The sequence below is a fragment of the Bacillus rossius genome, chromosome 2 (genome assembly GCF_032445375.1).
Source record: "Bacillus rossius redtenbacheri isolate Brsri chromosome 2, Brsri_v3, whole genome shotgun sequence".
NCBI lineage: Eukaryota > Metazoa > Arthropoda > Insecta > Phasmatodea > Bacillidae > Bacillus > Bacillus rossius.
The window spans coordinates 59,225,785-59,252,961 of NC_086331.1; the positions used below are offsets into that span (position 1 = coordinate 59,225,785).

At 36.3% G+C, this 27,177-nt stretch overlaps 1 protein-coding gene across 7 annotated transcripts in view; it reads left to right on the forward strand.

The window, feature by feature from the left end:
* LOC134529311 (ephrin type-A receptor 4) overlaps nt 1-27,177 on the forward strand; it is a 396,457-nt gene that overhangs the window by 354,832 nt on the left and 14,448 nt on the right. Inside the window, exon 20 of one of the 7 annotated variants that reach the window (XR_010074530.1) lies at nt 12,203-12,369. The exons of the other annotated variants lie outside the window; for them this stretch is intronic. The gene's annotated coding sequence lies outside the window, so the exon portion shown is untranslated. The remainder of the gene's footprint in view (nt 1-12,202; nt 12,370-27,177) is intronic. 7 annotated transcript variants of the gene reach the window in all.

Here is a 27,177-nt window from a genome sequence, read left to right on the forward strand (position 1 = left end):
GTTTAACAAAGTAGGTTTTAAACTATTGATTGTCCAATAAATTAATTTATTCTGTAAAAAGTAATCTTTAAGTTTTAGGGGTTTTTGTAATTTCAGTGGACTCCCTGTTAACTGGTCAACACCATAGTAAATCAGTAACTCAACTGAACCGACTAGGCTAGTGGCTAGAGACAAGTTGCTACAGATTTGTGAGTCATGGTCTCAAACTCGTGGCGGCTGGTTAAAAGGTGGCTGGTTAAGAGGGAGGTCACTACTGTATCGATACAAAATCACATAATAAAAATGTTGGTTTTTATCATTACTGAGAAGTATGCACAAGTTCGAGGTTAGTTTTTTAACATTCATGTTATCAGGTTGTTGCATTACTTTGCCATTGATCGTTATATACATAATATGTACAATCACCACAGTTTATGTTGCAACTGTCATATATGCATGTGCATGGTAAATTATTTGTGCTCTGGTGATGCAAGTGCATGTCAGTAATCAGTTTGTTTCTCACTTTCAAGTGCTTAATATGGTGATGTGTTTTGCTGCTCACCTTTTTATTATTTTGACGATACACATTTATTACATAAAATAAGAAGATTCACAATCTTAACAAACATCGTGAAGGTTGAAGGCTTCCATGAACTTCATAGGAAAGTGTCAGCAGGTGAAGTAATTTCACGAGAACCTTCAACCGCGTGTAACACAATCTTTTAAAAAATAATATAATTCTATGAGCTGAGTAAACAGTGTTCAAAAGTGTGATCCAATTAATAATAGCCAAGGATAGTCAAGATGCGAAGGTTAAATCAGCAAGTATTTAAATTAACACATCTCGTTTTAATCGTGGGCAAAATCCTCATGTTAGATCCTCATACAATTACACAAACATTTTACATTGAAATTAATGCAGATGAATTACCAAAGGGATACAGAGACAATTATATAAAATTAAGTAAGTATCCCACAGAACAATAACACTAGTACAATTGTCACGGTGTGTGACCATTTATGTGAAGGCAAATACGTGAACGTATTTTCAATATGACAAATACAATATTGACACCGCGATATAAACAGGATAGTAAAGAATAATCTCTCGTTAAATTAACGTCAGCAAGTGCAAAAGAGAGACAACCCTCAATCATCCCAGCGACCGAGAATTACGTTAATACAGACAAATGCCTCACTAGACATTACAAGACCCGTAAATGTTAACGCGGGGGTCTGCGGCCTAACCTACACTAGGCAAAGTGCAACTAGATTCAAATGCATAAGATATAAAAATTTAACACTACATGATTACATACATTACGCAAAAGCGAACTGACAATTTGCACACAAATTGCCCTAAACACAAGTAACGACATGACGGGGAGAAACGTGAGGCAAAACACGAGTAGCAATGCCAACTATTAATGCAAAAACGTAAAGAGAAATAATGCCAAAAGTAATTTCAAAGGTGACGGCCGAATAAACAATTTAGAATACCTTACAGTTTAGCTGTTACAAGTCACACGAATGTAAGGGTCACCACCTTACAAGCATGAAGTCTCCCCGCTGTCACACTCACTACATTTAACTAATTGACCTACATACTGAATTCAGTAAATACCAGCACCGACTGGCTATAACAACCATAATTTGCTAACCAACAAGAAGGGCCATCAAGGCAATACACGCAGTTTTAAGTAAAACAGAAGGCGCAACACGCATGCGCGGACACCTCAGGAGGGGAAGTCAAGCACAGCACTAGACGCAGGGAGGGGGAAAAGGAGGAAGGGAAGGAGCGCCAATGCCTGCTGCGCGGCGCGAAATTCAAACACAGCGCACCGACCACTTCAAGGTCATACATGTTTTCATTGAACACTGGAAAATATGGCTTAAGTTTTTAATGAAGTGTTAACGTACAGTGAGTGTAAAAAGTATTCGTACACTCTGCTTTTTTACAAAAAATAGTGTATCTCTATCAAAGAATTTGATAAAAAAAATTTAATAAACAAATAAATATTATCAATTCTTCTTCTATTGATAAGTTTGAACAAAAAAAACTAATGCATAAGAATTTTTTAGTTTTTGGAACAAAGAAATAACAAAATATAGTGATTTCGGGAAGTGCAAATATTATTTGTACATTATGAGACCAAGGACAACATTCGATGTTAGGTTGGGAACACTGTTCGTACATTTGTTTACATCTTTCGGTTTGTCCTTCCCTCCATGTCTATTGACGAAAATTCCGTATTTCATTCAGTTGTTACTTTTTACTTGTCGAAAATGGGTCATAAAGGAAAAGAAACTACAGAGGAAGAAAGAAAAATTATTATTAGGCTCCATAATCAATGCTAAAGTCTCACGCAAATTTCGACGATCGTCGGTCGAGCCCACTCAACAATTCAATCCATAATCAATCGATTTGGCACACGGAAAACGGTAAAAAATGTGCACAGAAGTAGTCGACCACACGCTCTTTCACGTACCGATGAAAGATTTATCGTGCGTCTTATAAAAAAAAAACCTAAAATATCTGCTCTGACGATTGCTGCTACCATGCAAGATTGAAATACAAAAGTTTCAATCAATACAGTTTGAAATATCTGGCGGAAAAATGGATATCATGGTCGAGTCATGAGGAAAAGTTTTTTGTCAACAAAACTAATTGCTAAAAACGACTTGAATTCGCCAAAAAATACAGAAATATAGATAGTGATTTCTGGAACAAAGTGATCTCCGATGAAAGTAAATTTAATAATTTTGGTTCGAATGGCAGGCGTACAGTATGGCGAAAAAAAAACTCCGAACTGCATCCAAGTCATTTCATACCGACTGTCAAACACGGTGGTGGTTCGGTAATGGTGTGGCGGTGTATAAGTGCTGCAGGAGTCGGAAAGTTACCGTATTTACTCGCATAATCGTCGCAGCAATTTTACCAAATTTTTTGAAAATAAAGTGAGGTGCGACCATTATGTGAGGAGAAATTGAAAAAAAAAATTTTTAAGTCAAATTTTTTTGTAAATCGCTTGAAAATGCTAAATTAAAGAAGTTAATATCGAGGTACATGGTACCTATACGTAATATTTATTTACAATATGCGCAAAATAAACAAAACAACTTTTGGTTACAAGAAAAAAATATAGTATAAACACAACATTGCGAAAAAATCAATAAACAAAATACATTTATAAAACACATTCAGTCTGAACATTTACCAAGTTTATCTATTCATTGTCTGAACTAGATTCTTCATTTGCCGGGACGTCAACGTCATCTTAGTCGCCGCTATCATCACGTGTTATTCAATTTGTCTTTTTGTTTTCGCCAGTCACGAACAAGTTTTTCATTTACTGAAAATTCTCTTTCCGCAGCCCGATTTCCGTGCTCTTCTGCAAATGTGATTACGCGCAACTTGAAAGCGGCAGTATACGAATTGTATTTACCCATATTTTCACAAAATGAACTTTCTCAAACTCTGCAATTACCAGTACTTTCCACTCCAATGCAAACGAGATAAAACATTGGCATCACAGCATCTTATCTTCCACACACATTCCTTCCTCCCACACGGCCAATTAGGACATGCCGCTCAAGGTTGGACCAATGATAAGCGCCACATGCCACGTGAAAGCAGGCTGTTCCATTGTGTTTACGGCTGTTCCATTGTGTTTACGGCTGTTCCATTCGCGCCTCGCGCCTCAGTCGCCGTCAATAAATTAGGGTGCGACGATTATGAGGATAATCTTAAATACCAAATTCATTACCTCAAACAATAGGTGCGACGATTAAGCGATGGCGACAATTATTCGAGTAAATACGGTACATGTTATTGAAGGAACAATGAACCATAAGATGTGCATTGACAATTTAAAAAATAATTTAGCAGTGAGTGCCGAAAAACTTGGACTTGAAAGTAATTTTACATTTCAACAGGACAACGATCTGAAGCACACTGCTTATATTACCAAAAATTGGCTATTACATATATAATGTACCCGGCCAATTGCATAGACCTCCCCAATCACCGGACCTAAATCCTATTGAGCTTTTGTGGAGTGTTCTAGAAAATTTAATCAGGGAAAGACAAGCTTAGAATTGCGCGGAGTTCATCTAAGTTTTACAAAGAGAATGGGAAGAAATTTCTCCTACCATCACAAAAAATCTTGTTGATTCGATGCCACAAAGACTGCAGGCAGTAATTGATGCAAAAGGATACTCAACAAAATATTAATTTATTTTTTATTAAGAACAAACGACTGTGTATGAATACTTTTTGTACTACCCAAAATCGCTTTATTTCGTTATTGTTTTTGTTTTGAAAAGAAAAATATTCTTATTCGTCGTTTTTTTCGTTCAATATTATCAAGAAAAGAAGAATTGTTATCATTTATTTTTGTATCATGTATTGTTAGATAGAATTACACTATTTTTTGTAAAAAAAAAGCTCAGTGTACGAATACTTTTGTAAAAAAAGCTCAGTATACAAAAACTTTTGTAAAAAAGCTCAGTGTATGAATACTTTTTACACTTACTATAGTTACTGATAACATTAGAGCTATACTACACAAATTTAATGGACAAAGGTGGTGTGCTGGTAACAGTGGTTGGAAAGATACTAGATTCACATCCTGAAGGATGTGGGTTAGAATCTCGATCCATCCTTTTTTCTTTGGTTTTCCGTGGTTTCGCTAAAACCTCTAGGCAAATGCTGAAATGGTTCCTTGCTATAAGGTCATTATCCTAGGTCTGTATCCTAGGTCTGAGATATGTTTCTGTCTTAAGTGACCCTTGTAGATGAGACAAATAAGCTTAATAAAAAAAAATACTTTGCTTTACAATAAAGAAATTAGTTTTTTAAGGTAAGTAGATTATGGCATAATTTGGCTCTATAACATACAACATGTTGCTTAATAAAAAAAAATTTCAACATAATTGAGAAACCTAAAGTACTGTATCTCTAGGCATTATGTTATGACTAATGACAAAGTTTCTCACCATATTTTGCTAGTAATTAAATTTTAATAGTTTTATTTTATTTAACTCATTCCACTAAAGGCTGTGCAGTATCCAAAACTGTTGTTTAGATTTGTATCTTGATACATTTTTTGAAAGTTATTACATACAATTTTTGCTGTTTGGGTTTGCTGAGTATGTGAATAATTTTTTGTTCACTGTAGTTTTTGGTTTTTTAACTGACCAGTTAATTTAGGAAGGGTAAATATGTGTAAAGCACGAACATCAAGTTATGCAACTACTACTCAATTATTTTTTTGGAAAGATATTTTACTGATAAAATATCATTTGTGCGCCTAATAAATGTTAGATTGCCATTCAGATTGGGTACAATGGAGAGGAGCTTTGCTTTACCCAATTTCTGAAAAACCTTTAATACATGATGCATTGTATATAATAATATTATATAAATTAAGTTATTTGCTGCAGTGTTGTGCACAGTTTTGAAATAAATGTCTTTCCTTTTATTTGTGTTTACTTTGGTGGATAGTGTTTCAAGTTAATGTATTTTCTTGTTTCACGAGTGATAAAATGTGATGCATGAAAATGGCACCTGGGAAAATTGTTCCCTAGCACTAAAAGTGGGATAGTTGTGCTCTTCCCAGAATGGATGGTAAAATTGTGCCCCATGATGTTTGTTTGTATGCTTCTGTTATTCTCAGTATCAATGGTGCTGGTAAGGTAGATGGCCATATATTTGGGATGTATTAATTATTTATTACCAATGTTGAAATAACTTTTGCTTTATTATTAGCAAACTGGCAACTAAATTAGTTGAAATGCTGTGAGCCAACACTTAGTTTGTTATTCTAGAATAAATTGTAACATGATTGCCAAAGTTAATGACATTATAGTTACGTTTCTAGTAACTTTTCTCTTTGGGTGAGCATTGACTTGATACTGATTTAACCATGATATAGCTACTGTCAGTGACATTAAAAAAAACACATAAATTTCAAGAAAAAATGTGTTATTTAAGTATTTGTTAAAGAAGCAAATTAATCTATGTAAGTTTATTGATAGCTTCCCAGACAGGTGAGTAATTTTAAATTGAAATTAATTAGCTGGATGTTTATGAATATTGGGGAGATTTCCAGTGCAAGCTTTAGCTAAGTGCCATTAATTTTGGTAATTTGTTTGTAATAATTGCATTAGATAATTTACTGATAAGGAAAAAAAAGACTTCAGGTGGAGGTTTCTGCCTCTGGGTTCACTGTGCTTGCAAGTTCCCTAGTATTTATTGTCACTATGCTTGCAAGTTCTCTAGTATTTATTGCTCTCTCTGCAGGCTAGTAGTTCACTAGTATTTATAGCACTCTCTGCAGGCTAGTAATAATTGACAAAAGTTTTTTTTTGGGCTACCCAAGCAATTTGAGTTAAGGTGACATTAATTTAATTTTTGATTAGTTAAACTACAAGAAGTCTTAAGTGTCAAATAAAATACTTTTTTTTATGCAAGAATGCAGTTTTCCCTAGCACTCACTGTTGTTATTCTTCTGATGGGGCAATTATACCACTGTATAAGCGAAGGCACATTTTTCTCCATACCAAAAATGGGGTATAAGTGTTATCAGCAGCTCTAGGAAGCTTTTTTTATTTTCTCTATGAATATGTTGGGTTTTTCTTTTTGTAGTTTTCTTATTAAAATTGTATTCAATGTTGTAGAACTTCAGTTTGCATTTAAGATAACTAGCTGATTCCATTGAAAGATACATGCATACATGATGTAAGTGAATGATGTTTCATTATTTAAATGTTGATTTCATAAATGTAATGGTTGATGAACATTTTACATGAGAAAACTCTTGGTGAGTAATTAGAAATGGCAGGCTTACAGCATTACAAGTAATTTTGCTAGTACTTATCATAAATAAAAAAAAATTGTATATTTGTACAAGTATGGTAAACATTATCATATTTTACATCAATAAAACATATTTTAATTGCCTACCATTAGCATTTTTAAAAATGTGCTTCAATAAACCATATTTATTCGTATACTCTTAAAGGCTACATGCCTATGTTCAATGTTATGAAATAAGAGCAGTGGTGTAGCCAGGAAGGGGCTAGCGGAGGTTAAAATTCCTTCTTGTTAAAAATTATTTTTAATCTACACATATCAAGGAGCTGAAAATTTTACAAAATGGTTTAGTGATAGGTTTGACTTTTCAACTTGTGCATTCATGCCAATTTTCACATGGCTGAATATATGTAGCTATTGGCCACACCTATGCATGGAAGAGTCAAAGTCGGTAATAAGCCTGCAACAACAGAGGGGATGAATCATATACTGTGTCCAATATCCAAGAGTTCAATTGGCATCTCATATAAACATCCAGTAAAAGAATTGCATTGCCTAAGATTTTTAAATGCCGTATTTACATAAAATATTTTCTTTAATCATTAAGTTTTAAATTTACATTATGGTTATTAATTGTTTCTATAAAACAGCGGAATCTGCTATTATACTAAGGTGTTATTTCCAGGGACCCCTCTGGTTGACTTATTTTGGCCACACATCTGGCCACAATGTTATTCACGTATCTCATAGTAAAACATTCAGTGATGCCAAGTTACAAGTGTGCAGAGGCCAAGAAATGAACACCTCATTCTGTCACTCACTGCTCAAATATATATATTAAATTTTTGTGGAGCAGTGATTAAAAGTGTACCGGAGCTCTACCATGCTGAATTAATGTCCTAGTGAACAATTTCATAGAAATGTCTTTGAGAAGTTCTGGCAAGGTACTGTCCAGAGAGTGGCTGACAAACTATATGGTAAGATGTATGGTTCAGTGTGGGTAGCTGAGACCATAACAATCTCTCTTAGTTACCTCCTCGCCGAGGAGTGTTGGCCAGATTTTGAATGGCACACATGTGGCTATTGAGGTAGTATAAAATCCATTTATTATGAAATAATAGTCATATACTCATCTAAGACATAATAAGTTGTGAGTTCTGGGAAATTCAAGATTTCAGCGAATTAAATGTCTTCCTTCTACCTCCTGAACAGGCCTATTTGGACATTGCATCTCATTGAACAGTGAGGTTTTTAGAGACAAAAAACACAACACAATTTACAGTTGCCTGTAGGAATAACTACCTCAGAATTTGCCTTGAGTAATTTAAAGAAGCCATGAAAAAGCAAAATCCTGATGCTGGACCAAGATTCACTCCCAGGTCTCCACAATTCAAACCCATTTACCACTTCGTCACCTCATTCAATGAAAATCAACATAGAAACCACTAAAAATAATTGTGGTCCAAAATTGATGCTGATTAAAATATTGGCATTTCTTGCTTAGAACTTGGTGAAAAATTACAAGATTAGTGTGAATTATGTGAGCAGTTGCACACATACTGTTTATTGGTTTGGCAGCTGCATATTCTGGGACTTGTTCAGTTCTAGGGTGTACCTTTTTTCATCATGCAACCATCTTGTGTGATGTCTGTCAAAGAACACTGTCGTGCTTCCCTCAGAAGGCAGTCGAAGCTGGTGAAATGTTGTTCTCTAGGAAGATTCTTGTTTTATAAGTGTGTGCAAATATCACGTTTTCTGATTCATTTTTGAAAGAACATTTAATTTTTTAATACATGTTATTAAATACTGTTTGTAGGCTTTCATCACCATAGTTTTTTATTACATTTAAAACTTTTCAGTTACCGTAAAACGGGGTTACTTTGCACCAATTTTTCCATTTATTTTTGTTTTGCGATTCTTTATGTTGTTAATATATTAAAAAATAATATGTTTATACTTTTATTTACTTCTTTAGACTTTAATGATGCTATCTACATACAATTATGAACTTAATTAATAACCTGATATGCCTAGCATAAATTAAAATAATGTGGTGCAAAGTTACCCATGTGAGTAGGATACTTTGCACCAATATTATTTAAATGGTATTTGGATGTATAATGACGATTGGTGCAAAGTTAAACGCAGGAACAATTGATTGCACCAAAGCTTTGTTTTTTTAATTAAAAAAAAAAAATATTTTTTTTTGACTTAGAAACCCACCAAAAAACTATAAAATCTGGCAGCTGTCACAAAAAGTTATGTAAAATTCATAATGTCATATTTAATGTTGAAATTCACAAAACACCATCATAACCACTTGATCTCTAGTTCTACAACTCTGTACACTCCCCTTTTGGAAATCTGCTTTGGAGGGTTGATGTGCCCAATGACATCCTCCCAATCATATGTAGATACATCTGGTCTTGCAGGCTACTTCCAGGATTTCACTGATCGCACCATTGCTGAAATTTCTGCCTCTTCATTGCCGACTTTGAGTATTTTGCCCGGAAATATTTCCCCTTCATATTGAAAAGCCACATGTTCCCCAAATATCTTCTGAGGGGCTGGTAGTGCCAAAACATCTCTAATTGATTTTTCGCCATTGAAAACGTCAGTTTCTTCATCGTCTTCTTGAGCTTCATTCAACATTAAGGCTGTGTATGTCGGCATATCGGAGTCACTCTCAGCATCTGAAGTGGCATCTTCTGGACCATCAACATCCTCATCTTCATTGAATTGTTTTACAACTTTCTGCCTTTTGTTCCTGCTTTGTCTTATTTTCTTGTGGGTTTCATCTTTAGCATTTAGTGGGTGCTGTGAAGTGTCCTGGGTTGGGGACAGTAACTCCTCATATGCTACACTTTTTTCGGGCTAGATTGTAACCTTCTTTCTCTTAACGACCCTTAGAGGCTGTGTGAACTTTGCCCTGTGATTTTCCAGGCATTCAAAAAATGACTTTTCAATGGTCTCGCAATCAACTGCCTTATTTGCTGAAGGAATTGCAGAAAGCAATTCGTCTACATTTGCAGGATATATTCCACATTTTCGGAATCCCGAAATAAGATTTTGACCTATAGTAGCATTTGATTCTTCCATAAGTGGTTTTAGTAGACGAGGGAACTCCTGTTTGGACAGAACAGCATTCCTTCCAGCATCACTGTCTTTCCATTCTCCTAAAATCTTTCTCAAAGTGCCCTTAAGTGATCTGAAGACAGCAACATCCATTGGCTGTGTGAAGTGAGTGCTGTTTGAGGGAAGGCATATAAAGGAGATGTTGTTCTCATTGCACAGTTTGATGACATGAAACAATATGTGTGCAGACAGGTTGTCACATAAGATCACCTTTTTTCCATCACTTTTCTTCAGTCTCGGAAGTAATAGTCGTTCAAACCAATCATTAAATGTCTGGGAATCAAACCAACCACTAGGTGTGTGGTTATAACGGGTTCCTGGAGGACCATTCTCAGTCCATGTGGTCCATAAACAACTGGGCTTGTAGACAACATACGGTGGTAATATTTCACCAATTGCATTCCCACAAAACATCACAGAGATGCTAGTCTTTGAGACATTCCTAACTTTCTCAGGGTACTTAGTCCCTCTCTTTGTGAAAATTATTTTGTTACCAGGGTCGTCTGTTAGGTTGGTCTCGTCGAAGTTCCAGATATGACATGGTTCAACTCCTCACAACTCACTGGCCAAGTTACCAATGTAAGCTCTTAAAATGTCAGGGGTGAGTGCAGCACGACTTCTTTTGATATTCGATGCAAACCGGACAGTGAGCTCTGGGTGTCGCTGCAAAAATGATAGCACCCATTCTCTTCCTGGTAAGTTTTGTGAGAATGCAGGCACAGATCTCCCAGAATTATTTAAATACGATCTAACTATGACCCTGAAGTCAAATGAATCGACAGGGAAACCAATTCACTTAGCTCTATTCTGCAAGAAACAAAATGGTATTTTTCTGCTAGAGTAAATATTGTAGGTCTCCCTGGAGTACCTAGAAACATGCTGGTTTTTCAACTTATAATTAATGGTTCTTCTAGCAATCCCATATTTTTGAGCTGCTGCCCTTTGTGACATCCCATTCCTTACAGCTTCCAAGCAGGTATTTAATTGATCATCAGAGTAGTCGCGGTATGTCCTAGCTCCCAGCTTGTGCTGGTACCTTCTAGGCATCCTACAAAACCCAAATTAGAAAGTTAAAATCAGGGAAAATATTATTTATGACTTTATCTTTTCAATTAATAGCTAATATGGTGACAATTATTAAACAAGCCAAATTACTTGAATAATTACACCATAGTTGAATAAAAAATGTCATTTAATCAATATGTATGCCCTTTTAAAGCAAAAATGTTGAAAATTAGCTCTTAATAAAAAGTTAATAAAAAATTCCAATACAAAAAATCTAAGATGGCGTAGTATATTCTACAATGAGTAGAGGACACTTAAAAGTGGGCTTAATAACTAATAAGGCCATACCTATTAAAAAATAGATACATAGAAAATATGTATATTGAGCATGTTTCGGAGTGGTGCAATGTTTCCCCATTTATGGTGCAAAGTATCAACCATTATTAATTATTGAGTAATATAATCTCAGTTATAAATAAACTGAAAAAATAATTGTGTAGTAGCAAGCTAGACAAATTTCGAACACACTGAGATAATTACTTACCTGATGAAATAATTCTCAGTTGATGAAAAATTACAATTTTGCCACAATAGAAATTATGTACTTTTAGGTTATCCAGAGATTAGATATTACACACAGTTATAAAATGGCGGGAATCGCAAACCACTTGATTAAAACAAGTTCAGAAATGCCAACCAAACAGATGACCTGAAAATTTCTCCATTTTAAAAATTAACCATAGTAGGGCACATTAACTAATCTTTTACCCATTTTGGTGCAAACTTACCCCACAGGTGCAAAGTAACCCCGTTTTACGGTATATTCTTGTGGACACCATTTTAAAAATTTTCACTAACTAGTAGTGTGATTTTTTGTCTTACTTTAAATTCAACATACAAATTATTTTTGTAATGTGTGTGGTAGCTGTAAATAAATAATGAAACCTAAATAATATTTTAGCATTCATCATTATAATAAGGGCTTCAATCAGATTTTCTTTATATAAAAGTTAAATCATTAATTAAAGTTCAGCTTTCTGTTATAATCAATCATTTGCAGCAAATTTTTATTTGTAGTATTTTTCTTATAGTTTCATTTTATTTGTAAAAGTCCTATGCTATGGAGAGTGTCAAATATTTTTAAGCAAAATATTATTTTTTGTATGCATACTTTTCTGTTCTTTGTTGATGTATGGGTAGTAGTAATTTGAAATAGTTTGAGCTTTAGTATTTTTTGGTATTTTAATATCTTATTTGGTGATGCAGACGCCCGCCGCCCCATAACCCTTATTATGTTCCTGCTACACTCTGCACACCACAGTGGGTTGCTTCTAGTCCCATTGGATAAACATGGTACACAACAGGCTTTGGTGTTGGGGCCATTTTGTAGATGTTGGTGATTTGGCTCATGCAAAATACTTTTTTTGAACAAGGTACGGAATTAATGCTGCTTCATTTACATTTTAAGTTCATTTTGCTTGAAAATACTGTGGAAGTGAGGGCGTACTGGCTTGTCCTTTAGTATATGTTTGAAGTGCACTTCTTTAGTTAAATTTTATGTGAAAATGTCAAATAACAGCAAAGTTTTGAAACTACTAACCACTTACTTTTTTTTTCATTCTCAAAATTATTAGTTTTAGATCTGCACATTGAATAAATTTTTTTAACTGTATATAATTTTGGCATTTTTAAAAGGTAATCTTTTCTATTATTGCATGATATGGGCTGGACGTGTGTGTTTGTGTTAAGCATGTAATTGGTGAGACATCTGTCATTTTAAGTGTAGCAAATTGATTAATGTTTGTGTGTACTGAAATGCTTTTGTTTAAAATGTATTCATTTTATAGTAGTTTATATTTAGTTAGGTGTTATGAAACTGCAAAACTTATGTAAATAGTTAAATACTAGACATCAGAAACCAAATCTGGAATAGATTCATCTCTCACAGAGAATAAGCATGTAAGTTTGCCATAGCAGGAAATTGAAAAGTTAATTTACTGCAGAAGTATATTTTATGTTAAAATATGCACCAAGAAAATCAGTGGTATCAATAGTTGCTAGTCGAGCAATGAAAACTGCCACTGACCCTCACCACATGAAAGTGATGTCTCAGTTATCATGGCCACAGGGAAGTCTGCCAGTATCACATCAGTGTTTTTTTTACCAAATTACGACATCATGGCAATCACTCTCTAGCTGATATTCATGTGAATACTTCTGTTCTGCAATGAGCATCAGTATATTATTAAACTTATGGCATGGGCTTCATAATTTTGAGCCAGTATTGGAAAACTACAACGCTCAAACCATAGGCGTGCGCAGGACTTCAGTATTGGTGGTGCCAGATTACACAACAGCCCTGTCATTCACGGACCCCAAGCCTAAAGCGGGGGGTCCGGGGGTCCTCCCCCGTAAAAATTTGGATTTCAAAGCGCAAAATGGTGCTATTTAAGGTGTTTCAGAACAAAAACATTAAATACACAGATGTAAAAATTTTAATATTTTTTATGACAAATTATGGCTTTGAACGTTATAATCACCAGGAAAACTACTAAACTATTTACAGTTTTAGGCTTTGTTGAGCCATAAAGTAAATTGCACAAATTGTTTGCACGGAATTCATGCTGGTGGCTTTGAAAAACCATACTTATATGTTTTCTGAAGATGCCAAATAAATGCTAGAAAAAACATTCTCAAATGTTAAGTTTTAAAATCATCAAATGAAGAGAGTTTTTGTAACATACCTAAAATATGTAAAATATTAAAATAATAAAAATACACAAATAAGAGTGGGCAAAAGTTTTAACTTTTGGAATACAACAAAAATGTTTTGTCGGCGACTGCGTATAAGTCATTGAGTAAGCCTATCCTTTTAACTAACAAAACTCTCTCTCTTTTTTTTAAATAAACCCTGGTGGACGGCGGCTATTATTCCGTGCGCCTGCCGAGTGGAGTGAACAGTGGACACAGAGCGCGCATTCTATGTAATTCGAGGAGAACTAGGAGAAGTATTTACATTTCAGAAGTTTCGTAGCTGCGGCCCGTGTGTATAGTTGGTTCGATTGATAATTGATATACTGATAGTGTTATGAGCACATATCTGTAACTCTACACGATTGGAAAACATATTTTTTTGGAAATAATATGGATTTTTGTAAGTATGTATTATTTCTGCTTGTAAAAAACAAAATAACGTTAACCCTAATGGTGGTGCCAAGGCACCTGTGGCACCTACCGTGCACACGCCTATGGCTCAAACCACAAGATACATTGGGAGATGACTATGAGATATCATTCCTCTGTGCAACTAAAAAAATTATTCAAATTGATAATTTCTTGGATGATTTTATTCTGTTATAAAATATTTCGTGTGTTTAGAGAAGATTGTAAGATTGTATATGCATTATTAAACTGTTGAATCAGTATACTAAAACACACATGCACACAAGCTCATAGTAGTCATTTTACAACTGGTGCAGGACAGTGTTGCCAATTGCTAAATGCAAGGTCAACAATATATTTCACTTCTTTCTTACTTTTATAGGAACTCAAGGCCAAGATATTAAAATATTGCCATAATAATAAGACAATTTATACATAAAAAGTATTTCACTCAATAACTATATGTTTAGGAACTCAGTTAAGACTTGGGTACTATAGGGTGTGTTGCCTTGACCCAAGTCCCATTTTCAAACTTTCTTAACTCTTTCTCCAAACAATCTGTTATCAATATCTCAGTGTTTCTTTTAATTTTCTCCTGTACATTTACTCTATCCATTGTCTCACTGTCACTGTCTGCAGCTCTCAGTCTTACAAAATCCCTTACCTCTTGGTTTTTCCTTTTTTCAAACAACTTTAGAACCTTTTGTATACGATGGTTCTCTTTAGATGTAGTCTGCACTCAGGGAACAGACAAAATCTGATCCTTATGCCTGTGTGTCACGAAATCACTCTTACTCTGAACATTATATTTAAGGGACATGACTTACTGACAACACCATCTACCCACTTATCTTCTCCCATTGCATTATGTGATGTGTAGCATACCTAGGTATCTGTATCAAATGAGACATTTCGATGTTGTGACTGTGAAACAGCTGCTTGGAACTGGCGGTACTCAATGCTTGCCATGTATAAATGGTGAAAGCTGTGTGAGACAATTACGAATTACTCGACCAAACATGAGTTTGTTAGTTGACTCACCCATGATTCAGAGTGGGGTTGATATGATAGCTTAGAAGGAATTTTGGCAGAGCTACCTGTAACAGAACGTGAAGTGCTCAAGTCTGCAAAACTTTCACTAGAGAACTGTTTTCTATTATCAGAGACCACATGCTCTGGAATACCATATGTTAAAAACCAGCATCTTTGCTTATTTAAAACCACATGTGATGAAATAATGGGAATATCATAAACCTCAGGCCATTTCAAAATAATTATCAATGAGTGCCAAGAAATGTGTGCCCAGAACAGACCCTGCAGTGTCAACTGTCATGGCCGCTGTGGCCAAGTCGAGGGCCACAACACCTACTTTTAAAGCATTGGCTTGTTTGAAAGACAAATCTCTCCTTGTGCAACTATTCTTTCAAGATCTGTGTCAATTTTGGTCCACTAAACAAGATTTTGTCAGTGATTTAGTTTTACAAATGATGAAATGGCTAGAATAAAGTTACTGCAAAAACCTTTTGAATCAAACTCAAAGGACTCTGCAGCTCCACATCAGGCAACCTGGTTCTAAAGCTCTAACAAGAGAGCTCCAGGCAGCTAATGTCGACCTATCACCATCACAGTAAAAACAAATCCTTAGAATATGAACACTCTAACAGAAGAGAACATTCAGAATCTTTAAGTTAGTTTTCTTCAAACAAATCTAGGATGAATTATTAATTGAAAAAAAGAGATTTGTATATTTAAAAAATTTTATTCTTTACCAGAAACCATTGTCAAAATACATTCAACGCTGTACCAGAAAGGTTCTTCAAATACACACCATTATAATTTTGTTGCTTGAAGAAAAAAGAATTGTCCAGTGGCACAAAAACAAAAGAATTTAATTGTAAGAATATCATCAATTAAATACCCCATGTTAAAATTCTTAACTCCATGAAAGAAATTCCTGCATGGGCCCACCCATGGTTGCAGTGGGCTGAGAACGCCGAAGCCTTTACAATGCAGAAAAATGTTACTACTGTGACCTGGCCCCAACCAAATAGGCCTGAAATTCCTCCCCACTATATTAATGTAATGTATTTCATCAGCCACTGAGCAACAAGTCCTGCAGGTTTCGACTGCTGAGCGACGACTAGTATGCCGTAAAACATAGCTGCCCTTACCCACACGGGAGGAAGGCGGCCAGGTGTTCCAAACAATAAAAACACAGCTCTTAAAACATGTGGCTTTCCCTGGCAGTCACAAAGCTGGTAAAATACATCGAAAGTTGAAAATGATTATCTCTGTCATCATCCTTTACAACTGCATAAATTATTCTGATTGGCTGCCAAAAAAAAAAAAAAACTCTGCCAAAAATTCTACTACAGGTAATGACATTCTTGCTTAAACACCAGCCATTTTTCTCGTGCTATTTCAGAGCGGTTAGTCGCGGCCGAGCGTTCAAACTGGATGGACATGTTTGCGTGTGCATTTCTTGTTTTATTTGGTCATATTTGAATCTTTAGTGCGTATTACTAAGTTATCATTATTACACTGCCCACAGAATAAGATGATGCCTGAGTGACCGTTACGGTAGCCTTGCCTGAGAGGGGCGGGTAGGAGAATATAGGGGAGGGAGGCCCAGCACGCATGCGCAGAGAACGTATTCCGAGACTTTCACTTCGCATACCACCCTGAATGAAAACATTGACCAGTCCGCTACGTGCTATCGTGACGTGTTTCATGTTTATAGCTAAAGAGAGAATAGTAAACTGAATACGTATTAAACGTAAGCTATCAACAAGTTCGCAGTAGTGGTTATTTGTTGTAATGTATAAAATACTAGTAATTGTTTGTAAAGTGTTCTCTCGCGACATTTTTTACCCCACGTGCTGAATATAAAAATGCAGCCTACGTTATCTAAAATTAAACAGAAAAAACTTAATTCGCAGGCGCGAGAGGTAGTGTTTAATGTGTTAAATTTTATGGAAAATTAAGCTCGGAATGGTGTGATGTCGTTATCTATTCCTCTTGAACGTGTGCAACTGTGCACGGCGCAAGCAACGGGAGTTTCTCGTGCTACTGTACAACGTATAAAGAAAGAAGGTCAACACATTAACAAAGATGGTGAAGGATTGTTCGAGACGCCTAACAAGAAAAGAAAAAAGTCTTCAAAATACGAACTGGATGGGTTTGACGAAGGAGTAGTTCGTAGGATAATTTATAACTTTTATATCACAGAAAAGTGTGCGCCAACAGTGCCAAAGCCTAGGGAGAAGTTGACGATGGAGATAGGGTTTCAAGGTTGCGATAGCACCCTTCGTAAAATTCTGAAAAAGTTAGGCTTTCAGTGGCGTAAAACGAAATCTCACCACCTCGTTCTTATCGAAAAGCATGATATCAGGCAGAAAAGAATTAATTATATACAGAGCATTATGCGTTTCAGAAATGAAAACAGTAATATAATCTATGTAGATGAATCGTATGTGTTATCCTCGCATGTGCAACAAAAAAGCTGGGGAGATGAAACATTAAACGGTGTCCTTTGGCCAGTAGCGAAAGGGCAACACCTTATTATGATACATGCTGGCGGTAAAGATGGATTCGTGCCAAATGCCCTCGTTATGTGGGAATCACATCAAGCTACTGGTGACTACCACCACCAAATGAACCAGGCCAATTATGAGAAGTGGATTAGGGAAAAACTCGTACCAAACATGGCAACAAACAGCGTCGTGGTATTGGATAATGCACCCTATCACAATGTCCGCGTAAACAAACCGCCAACTTCTTCGTCAACAAAAGATGATATGAAAAAATGGCTGCGAGAAAACAAAATTTAATTTACTGAAGACATGCTGAAGCCAACATTGTACGAACTTATTAAGATAAATAAGCCACGGCACATAGTGTATTCCGTCGACCAGATTCTTGAAAGTTTCGGTCACACACCGCTCCGACTTCCACCCTACCATCCCGACTTGAATCTCATTGAAGGTATATGGGGTAAAGTTAAGAGTATGGTTGCTTCAAAAAATGTGTCCTTCAAAATAGATGATGTGAAAAGACTTTGCGAAGAGCAATTTGAGAGCATGGGAAAAGAATATTGGGTTCCATTTTGTAATCATGTTGAAAAATTAGAGCAGGAGTATTACAGCCGGGATGTTCGTTTTGACATTGAAATCGACAAAATAATTATTACACTTGGCAGTGTAGACAGTAGCAGTGAAGATTCGAACTCTACCGAAGATGAAATGGAAGGAATTGGAATTCTTGAGGAGAGCGAGTAAATTGGTGACTTTATTATTATTAATCAATAATAGACTGTAAGTTAATGTTTTTTGGTTGTGTACACTACTCTTTTTTTTTTAATCGAAGAACTTGGAATTTCTCAGTTTTTTTTAAAGTGATTTTAATAATCTATAATATAGACTCAATGTTTTTGGTTTGTGTATACTACGCCAGCTTGCTCCCCTTCCCCCTACAAGCTTTCTGAACGTTCGTGATGTCACCCAAGCATCAAGTTATCCTGCGGGCAGTGTAACTCATCACTTACTGACAACACGATTTTGTAGTGTTTGATTACCCCCCTATGATGCTAATGGTTTGTCAATATGTTTCTGTCTCCGCTAAATAAAATGAATTCCAAAGAAAAAAGGAAATCAAGATCTACAATCAACTGAAGTTTTCAGGTTCGAAGTCATCAACATGGATGGATAATTAAATCCATTAAATCCTTATGCGACAAAGTTAAAGACCTTAAAATGAAAATATGATTTTAAAAACCCTCCTGATTAATTCCAGAACAGAAACTGCTGAAATTAGACTAGAGCTTCTTTTAATTAAACCAGCTTTAATTTCCAAAAAAAGATCAAGACACCACATACAGTCCAGTGCGAAAAAAATCTCATAACAAAGAAACCTGATCCTGTTGAAACATCCTCTACATTTTGCAACTATGTCTTGCAACTGCAACTCGACCACCAACTCAAATGTGACTCAGCAAGAAGCCAACAAAATCACGAACGTAAAAAACAACCAGAGAGCTGTCAGTGAAGGTTTCACTGTTGTACAACACAAGTGGAAGTCCCATTCCAATGGGAGCATTGACATTGAACAAGTCAGAAAAAAATGCCTGTAAAGGTGGGCATCAGGAACTTTTCCACTCTATAAATGCAAATTCTTATCGGTTTAACTAATTGACAATTTAGATTTCCTGGGTATTGAAGCTGTTTGGCTAAGAATTAAAATTTTTGCTACTAACTTTATTACTCTCGGCAATATTTATTTACCTCCTTAACCAACTTAACACAAGTCCTTCACTTAGCACGACTAATGTGTTCCTAAAATTGTTTGTGTTATCCAAAATTGTGTATTCTCAAGAACTGGTCTCCATAAATAGCAAGACTAATTTACTTAATGTGTTCCAAAATGTGTAGGGAAATCTTCTTCATGTAATATAAATGTGTAGAATAACACTCAATGATAAATATGTCACACCATTTATCTTTATAAGCCTATATACTTTTGTATGACAAATTTGACACCCTGTAACGGGAGATAGTTATCATAAATTTGCTGGTTGACTTCACCGCCCGGGCGTGACCTTCAACTCACGTCGTGAACCTTTCCGCGAACTTTCGAAACCATCCTTTACTGGAAATGAAAATTATATTACTGTCTGGATATTTACATTTTCATTTTTAAAAAATTAAAGTGCTTATTTGTGTATCACCGCTTGGTTCCCATCAATCCTGTCAGGCCCGTGATTTTTTTTCATTGCACCATTCATTTAACAACCTTTTCCATGTGAATCATCTGTTCATTTCTGTTCTGGTATCTAATGTCAAATATAATCCCACTAGTACAACCAACAGAATCAGACTTGTATAAACGTTTGTTAGAGTCCTTATTTTGTACGAATGTGCGCACAGTTGACTTGCTTAAAACTAAAGTGCGATCAATATAACTGTGGCCTTCATGACATTTTGCATGCCGTAATACTTCTAGTTTTGTCTCAAATGCTTGAAAACTATGCATTATTCTCTCACTTGGAAGTCATGATTTCACTATAATTCCCACTGCAGGTGCTTGCACACGTGCAGTTACCAGCAGACGAATGGGCAGATGTTGCTTTGTTTTGTGCGAGCTCCTTGCCACTGGCTAGACTGAAGTTCATCACGGCTCGGTCTGTAGCTGGGCGACAACAGTACAGCACGGAGGCATACGCGCATACGTAAAAACATTTGGTCCTTTACACTCCATAAGCCGCAACTTAACTTGCCATAGCTGATGTTTGTACAACAGCCGATAGTGTAGTCAGACCTACGCGCGCATCTCTTCCCCCCTTGTATGGCTAACTGTATGCCACGGCACATCTGTTGTTTACAGATGTTGATGCAGACTTTGTGGCATCATACCCAACTTTTTTTTTTGCCTGTGGAGATTTCGCACCAACTAAAATTTACAGATGTGCTATTCAAGACTGGGGCAGTAAAATTAACATTGTGCTAAATTAATTCACGCAATCTGAAGACGTACTATGTGAGGGATTGGTGTGCATAATTAGCCTATTTTGAGTTTCTTGAAGATAAACTAGTCATCTGTAAAGACAATTCATTGGGATTTGGTGATTTCAAAGTTCCCAGTATTGACTGGTTTATAAAAAATTCTGACAACATCTTGCATTCTCCCATTAAATCTAAGGCGCAATGTTTACTCATTTTTACCTATAGAATTGGTCTTATTCAGTGCAACAATACTCAACCAATGCAAAATCTTTTAGTTCTGTGTTTATCGAATCTCTCGCAATGTTCAGTCACAAAGACTCTTAAAGTTTGAATTAAAAAATATATATTTCATCCTGGATTAACGGTTAATATATCATTAGACTGTTTTCCCAACAGTTTTGATACATTTACTGTAACCTCCAAATATTTACACCAAATACACACGAACTTAATTCTGTATCAACACTGCATTTTCATTTGTTGACATTATTAACTTTCATTTTCTAGTATCATTAACCATAATATAAAAAATACACAAAAATGTCATTATCATCATACACAAAAAATACACAGTTCTTTTCATCCAACTTCCTTCTCCATCATTCCTAGCTCCTGAGCTAGCCGAAAGGTAAGGGGTGCCCAACTACAACCCTTTTAGCTGCTAGTCAGCTCAGCTAACCTATTACCAAATTACACAAAAAATACACAAAGTTCTACCAACTTCCTTCTCCTTCCTTCCTAACTCCTGAGCTAGCCGAAAGGTAAGGGACACCTAACTAAAACCCTTTTAGCTGCTAGTCAGCTCGGCTAACCTATTAAACATAACAAATACACACAAAAGTTACATTCAGGTATACCAAAAATTACACAAACATAAGCATCTGTTAAGCTTGTTACAAAAAAAATTTCCATACTGAGTGCAATTACGTATCAAAAAAAAATGTAATTGCTTATCCTTAACACTTATCTACATTAATTTACAGAGTTATTCCTTAACATTTCACTGGATCTTCCAAGGCTTAAGTAGTGACACATGCCAATTTACACCATTAACCTTATAAACATTATGACCTACGATAGATTCTATTGCAAAAGGTCCATCGTACAAATGAAAAAACTTATGAATCTTTTGTTCATACAGTGAAGACAATTTATGGGACGCTATTAGTACTTCGTCCCCTACTTTAAAAACACAAGGTGTAACTCCTTTGTCAAACCTACTTTTCCTTTCCTCTGCCTTAGACAACAGTCTTTTCCCTGCCTTTTCCAATTTGTGTTTTAACCTCACAGTATCATTGTCTGGATAATCAATTAGTTCTTGCAGTTTAGAAGTAGGTAAAATTTGTTGCATTAACTCTATTGGTGAAAAACCTGTGATTTTGTGCCAAACATTGTTTATAATTACTTCCACTTCACTCACAAGATTAGCCCATTGGCTATGGTTTTCACTGCAATACAATCGAAATAACCTACCTAGTTCCCTCATCACTCTTTCCACTGGATTAGCAGCTAGATGGTACACTGCTGTATGGCCTAGTTCAATACCAAGGATACCAGTTAATGTTTTCCATACCTCTCCCCGAAACTGAGGTCCATTATCTGAAATAATCTTTTGTGGTATACCTATTTCCGTTACATACACATCAAGAATTTTCTCTGTTACCACTCAAGCTGTTGCTCGTTTGATCGGGTATAATTTAACATATTTTGTGAATACATCAAGAACAACAAAAATGTATTTTACTCCACTCCTTCCCTGTGGTAGTGGACCAAACAAATCGACACATACTACCTCTAATGGCTTGGTTGCTAACACATGTTGCATGACTCCTTTGCACTTACTGTTCATTACTTTTGTCTGTGCACATGGCAAACACTGTCTGACTACCTTAGCCACAGTTTGGTACATGTCTCTAAATATACAAAATCCTTTTATATGCTGTACAGTTTTTCTTACACCAAAATGTCCACACTCTTATGCATAAGTTTACAAATTTCAGTACTTAAATTATTTGGTATACATAAAACCCATTGTGACATTCATTATTTATATTCTCAAACAAGTAGTCCTCCTTAACCACAAACTTTTCCTTCATTATATCTCTACAATGTGTAGATTCCAATTCTTTAATTACAATTTGTAATCGAGGATCTTCATTAACTTCCTCCTTAAGTTGCCCTGAAAATTCCTTCAGTCCTTTATTTACTTCCTGTATTTGTTTACAAATTTTCCGAATCTGAAACTCCTGTGCCTGAGTGGCCTCCATGTCTGCAATTCCCCTTGAAAGTGCATCAGCTACTACCTGCGTTTTCCCTGGAACATGTTGTATGTCTAAAGATTATTCCTGTAATGCCAAAATCCACCTGGTGATTCTACCGTGTAACAATTTACATGAATTTATATGGCACAAAGCCTTGTGATCTGTGAAAACTACTGTTTCCCTGCCATAAATGTTAGTGCGAAATTTAGAACATGAAAACACAATACTAAGCAATTCCTTTTCTGTGGTGGTGTAGTTTAACTCTGCGGTGTTGAGTGCCCTGCTTGCAAAACTGATGGGTACCTGCTCTCCTTCCTCACTCACTTGAAACAACATGGCCCCTATAGCCTCATTTGATGCATCGCAAGCAATGTAGAACTTCTCGTCTAACTTCGGATGGTGCAACAACACTTCCTTCTCTAACTCCTGTTTGAGTCTTTCTACTGCTTCCTCTTGTTCAGGTCCCCAATCCCAACTCTGCCCCTTCTGCATAAGCTTTCTCAACGGCCCACAGATTCCACTGAAATTTTGTATATATTTCCTAAAAAAAATTGAAAAAGTCAATGAAACGTTCTAACTGTTTACGGTTTTTAGGGGAGGGATATTCCCTTACTGCTTTCAGTTTCTCAGGGTCAATATGGATGCCCTTTGCATTTACTACATTACCCACAAACGTTATTTCTTCTTTTAAGAATTCAGATTTTTGCAAATTAGCAGTCATTCCCCCTTATTCTAACTTTCTCAAAACGCTTTCTACAATTTGGCAATGTTCCTCAAAACTTGCAGTAGCAATCATGATGTCATCTACATAAATCGTTACCAAATTCAGAATTTCGGGTCCTAAAACTGCCTCGAGCCCCCGAATGAAATGACTGACCGAAACATTTAATCCAAAAGGTAGCCTTTTAAAACAATAGGTTTTTCCTTGATAGGGAAATGCAGTACAAAGCCTAGATTCAAGTGCCAAAGGAATTTGCCACTAGGATGCAACCAAATCGATTTTTGAAAAATACGCACAACCCTCAAATTTTTATAACAACTCGTCCATTAGTTCTGGTGCTTCTCTGTCTGGGATTATAATTTGATTAACTTTCCTAGCATCCAAACACAATCTCACCCCCCCCCCCCCCCCCCCCCATTTTTCTTTTTGACCACTACCATAGGATTCAAGTATATTCAGAACTGTGTCTCTCAATAATGTCTGTATCTATCATATTTTGAATTTCTCGCTCCACGGCCGGTCTCAACTGATACGCTACTGGATATGGTTTTTGAACAAACGGTTGGTGCTCTCTTAAATTTAATTTACATTCATACTTATTATTTAATCCTGGAAAATTTGCAAAAGCTTTGTTTTCTAAATGTAAAATTCCCCTTAATCTTTCCTGTTGCTCTACAGTACCACTATGCAAGGTTATCTGATCTATGTCGTTTATTGTAATGTATTGTTTTTCTTACACATTACACTTCAGTTCTGTTTCTTTTAAATTTTTTTCTCATATTATCCTTAAACTAAATGATTTTTCCTTTATTTCTGTTCCAAAATCAATTAGGGTTCCTGCCACATGTATCCACTGCATAGAATAGTCTATTATAACATTATTTCGTTGCAGCCAGTCTGCCCCCAAAACAATATTAATACTGAGCCCTTTAACAATTAGGAACACTACCCACATTGCTACCTCTCCTAATTTTATCTCTAATAGTACCTGTTTTTTGACATTTTTATTCCTAATCCCTGTGGCTCCAATTATGGTTACATTTGAAACTGGAAATCCTGCTGCTGATTTCGAAATTTCATTACCTAGTGACACAAAAAATTCTTCTGACATGGCAGTCACCTCACTACCTGAATCAACTAACATATTTGCTTCCTTACTGGCACAGACAATTTTTCCTTTAATGTATGGGCATAGACCTATTTTACCTTGAACAATGTTTGTAGGCCCCTCTGTTTCTTTTAATAGCTCTTCCAACTCATGTGTGATTATGCCAGACTCATTTGTTTGTATCGTGTGACATTTTGATTTGACCCCTAAGTCACACCCTTGGGAGGGATTTGGGGCTCGATCCTTCCCGCTTACCTGTTTAAATTACGGTTTTCCTGCCTCCTCAGTCCATTCCCATGTCTGTCTTGCCTGTCCTCACCTCGCCTTTGCTCCTGCAGCCTTGGCTCCGGTCTCCACCTGGGTAGCTGATGGTTCCCCTGCCGTTCCTGTACTCGCAGTGGTCTTACCTCCTGCTGTTGACCCTCAGGATGGTGACCTCTATCTCTGGGTGGTCCTCTCTGGTCCCGATGGTCTGGATCTCTGCCCCTCAGTCCTTCCTCCCTTTTATTTCTCCTGTCCAACGTTTCCAGCAAATCGATGACCTCGTCCACAGTTCTTGCCCTGGCCCCTAGAATGCAGTTCTGTACTTGTTGGTAAAAATGATGAACAATATGGGAGATAAAATGTTAATCGGTTATAGGGTTGTTCAAAAAATTTTGATTGTAAATACAGCCTTCGTACATATGGTGCCATGGGACTATCTCTATGCCTGTATTTTCCCGTAAACAAGTACTGCAAGAAATTGTCCTGAACATAAATTCCCCAATACTTATTCAAAAAGGATGTTTTCGCTTCTTCGAAGGTTCTCCACTCACTTTCTTTATGCATTGCCCATTGCAATGCTGCCCCATCTAATTTAGTTACAAATAGTTATACCTGCTGTGCATCTGAACCTTTCAAATATCCAAAAACCTTCTCACACTTCGTTATGAACTGGATTGGGGTAGCCCCTCTATCATCTCCATAGAATTTTGGTACACTTTTCTCAAAAATATTGACTTCATCAATGGTGAGTACTGCACTCCTAATCCCTCCATTCGAGTCAAACCTAATTTTACTCAATTTTTCATCTACTTTTTTTTAGACATTCCTGGCCAACCTCATCCTGAAACTTTTCCAACTGGTTACCAACTCTCCTATTTTCCATTAAAACTTTTTCAACATTAACCTCAAAATTGATTTTGACTTCCTCAATCTCCCTTTCATTCAATAAAATACCTCTGGCATTCTCATTCGCTTTACCATGCACCTCAACGAGCTCATTGTGGTCACTATCCATGCTAATTTGAACTTGACTGAAATTTTCCTGTAATGCAGATATTTTTTCTACATGCGCTTGTAATTTTTGTTTGAATATTCCTACACTTTCCTTCACACTGCCCACCTCCCCATTACAGCTTTCCAGGCCAGACTGTAGGTTATCAATTACCGACTCACATTTCTCAACCCTTTTTTTCGCATGTACCCAATTGTTCTTTCATTTCTGTTTGTACACAGTTAATTTTAACCTCCATCTTAACCAGTTCCTGTTGCATTTGTTTTATCATTTCGGATTTCACCTGTGAAATTTCCTGCCCTATTTCCTGCGTGTTTTGTGCTAGACCCTGTTCTAATTTTAGAGTAAGATCCTGTTGTCCCAGTTCAATTTTATTAGTAAGATTCTGTTATATTTCCTGTTGCCCCTGTTCAATTTTCTGTGTCATTTCCTGTTGTCCCTGTTTCATTTCCCTCATCATATTCAATAACAACTGATCAATTGAAACTAACCCCCCCATAACCTCAACTGGGCTATGAACAGTCGGATGTGTTCTCTGTTGACTACTTTCGGCAGGATGTTCCATGTTTTCAGTTACTTCCTGTTAATATGAAAAATCCTGTTCAATTAAACTTGTTTCCAAATTTGGATTTGACTGCTCAGAATTTTCTACATTTTCATTAAAACCCATAAACTCTGTTTCGCTACTACTGTTACTATCATTATCCATGTTGAAATATACAAATTACAACATTTTACACAAGTACTGGTTGAATGCTTAAAACCAATATAAATAACTCAGTTTAGTCCAAATTTTCCCACTTGCTATTTTCGGCGATTCATCCCGCGATGTCCCACGAAGCTTGGTTCTGCAATCCCGCGACGAGACAGGCCTGAAGTCCCACGGTGCCTTGGGTCGCTCTGTCCCTCGATGTACCGCTTTCCGCAGTTTCTCTGGAACTCTTCACTTGCTGAAACAGCCCATCGTCTCTTGCCGCATTCGCCGCTCAGCTATGCAGACAGTTCTGGATACACTTCGCCGTTTTCTTCTAAACTGTTCAATATTATTCGTAAATTTTTTGTCCTTTGAGGTTATCGTAGTCATGAACTGTTTTAAGAATGTTAATATTTTATATTTATTGCCGAAAAAGTCCGTCTCAATCTCAGGGTCGTGTGAAAATCCGTGCCCGCCACACTTTGGGCCGCCAAATATAACGGTTCGTTATATGAAATAAAA